Source organism: Montipora capricornis, chromosome 4, assembly GCF_036669925.1.
Source record: "Montipora capricornis isolate CH-2021 chromosome 4, ASM3666992v2, whole genome shotgun sequence".
Classification (NCBI taxonomy): Eukaryota; Metazoa; Cnidaria; class Anthozoa; order Scleractinia; family Acroporidae; genus Montipora; species Montipora capricornis.
Window position 1 is genome coordinate 49,103,137 of NC_090886.1, and position 2,500 is coordinate 49,105,636.

Sequence of the window (2,500 nt, forward strand, 5' to 3'; positions counted from 1 at the left end):
TTTCGAACAATAGACACTAATTAACAACAAGTAAATGCGCCTGCGTATGCTGCTTGTGCTTATGTAAATGCTTGCGTCGCTAGTGAAAACCAGGCCTTACGAGTTATGAATGAAGAACTCAAGTTCTATTTGTACGTTTTTAGAGCAGAGGTAATTTGGCAAATATCAATATAGTCATCATGCTTCTTAAGAATATCAAGAAGGAAAGAGTGAAGTTTCGTTTGGAAGTGCTTTTTTGGGAGCTCTCTTAATGATGCTGGCATCTCATTCCAAATTTTAGCTCCGACTCTTGAGAAAGCTCGTTTTTGGATTTCTAACCTAGATTGTTTAATATAGAATTTATTTGCTGACGAAGACCGAGTGTTGTAAGAATGAATACTGGTAGTGTTTTTGAATAGGTTTAAAATGTTATTGGGTACCTTCCGATTTCGTATATCATGCATTAAACAACAGACGGATTTGAAATAAAGAAAATTTATTAGTAGAATATTGGCATCAATAAAAAAATTAAAGGGACTGCATGTTCACATCTCTCTACGGAAAATATAAAGGACCATAATTTTCGTCAGGTGGGATTTACTTGCAAGACCCCACGCATTCAGTCCATAAGATATGTAGGGCAATGTTAAAAATTGATAGATACGCAGAAGAGTATTTTGTGGCACAAAATGCCTAAGTTTCGCAATAGGTGTACTTGTTCCAAAAATCGTATGTTTTTTGCACGCTTTTCGTTTAAGGGATTTTGGCGGGAAAAAGAAAGATGCAGTCAAATTTAGTTTCAGTCACCGTTTGGAATGAAAAAAAAAAATTAGTAATGTAAATTAAATACAGTCTTACAGTGCGACGCGTCTTACCGTGGCCACCAAACAAAGTTTCTTACAAATTGTCCGCCAATCAAGATGTACACGTGACACGGAGTTATACTGCAACGGACTGGGACAAGTTAGGTTTAGAGCCCGGATGTACATGTGAGCCCGAGAGCGATGAGAAAAGTTTCCTTTGTATTTTAATACAGTATTTTTGTGCTTTGTCAAAAGAGTGTAGATTGCGGTCTACGGGTTTACGGACATTGAGACATCACGGATTAGGTTTCAAGGTTTCTAAGGACATAGATGTAAGTTTATCACATTTAGAGTCGTTTCATTTTCTTTGTGATTTCATGATTTAATGTGCGTCTTGTAATTTCGGTTTTAAGTTGTACTTTAGGTTTCGTTAACGCATCACCTGTTACTTGGATTTACGTTGTTCTACGGTTATAGGCAAGGTTAAAGTTAAGTCTAGGGAGACCGGAAAATGCGTGTGAACGGAGTCTGTGTAATTGAATAATTGCTTGACGTTAATTATCGTCCTGTGAGTTTGCAGTAAGCTATTTATGGTTGGTATTGCGGATTTCCTGCATTCACATTGGTTTCTGTGACAGTACCCATGACATTCAGCTGAGAGCGCGCGCGTAACCAACACACACAATTCTAAATGCTGCTCATGATTCAAAATGGGTCACCGGAAGTAACCAAATAACGTGGATTTCACTCATTTTTCTTCTAAAAATATACATAAAATATAAACAGACATCTTCTAATCACGAATATTACGAAAATTTTGCACAAACGGTTTGATCGTCACTTTTAAGTGACGATCAAACCGTTAGAAATCCCTTTGTGTCGCCCTGTAGCTCCACTCGCGCGTGGACTCGAATGAGCAGGTGACGCATGCGTAAATGCTGATCTTGTAACCCCCTCATTTTTCCCGATTTTGTAACTTTACTCGTTTATATCTTTGCTTCCGGACTGTAAAGTTTTTTTCATTTTTCGCATGTTAGCTTCTGTTAATTTAGAACGTATGTCTTGGAAATTTATAAAATTCTATAGGTGAAAAAAAAATTAGAGACATATTTCAAGGAACTGATTTTTCCGGAAGCACTGGCCTACACCTTTTGTTGAAGTTTTATTATTTTAGACAGTATTTCTAAGATTATCTGGTAACAATGTATGGAAAGATTTCACAGTCCCGTTTCTTCCAAAATATATGTTGATTTTAAGGACAGTAGCTACTAATTCAAAGGTATTTTTGCGCGGTTTACTGAATATGCGGGAAAAGCAGATCTTAACAAGTGTTTTTGAAATCCAACAAGAAAATTGGGGAAACCCCGCATTTTTCGAAGATAGTTAATCAACAATATTTGCAAAATGCCTTACAATACAAAGCAATGCATGGCGTTCTTTTCCAAATTGAAGCTTAATTATCTCTGAAAAATGCGTGAATACCCCCAATTTTCTTTTTGCATATACCAAGAGCACTTGCTAAGTTCTGCTTTCTCCGCATAGTTTTGAACCACACAAAAATATCCTTGTATTAATAAGCACCAGCCATAGGAAATCCGAGTATCGCCCAATCTGAATTTTGCCAATTTTGCAAAATCGTATCTCATTTACCTCACTTCTAACAATCTTATTCATAAAAACCAGTCGGCTTATCGACCACACCATTCGTGTGAAACTGC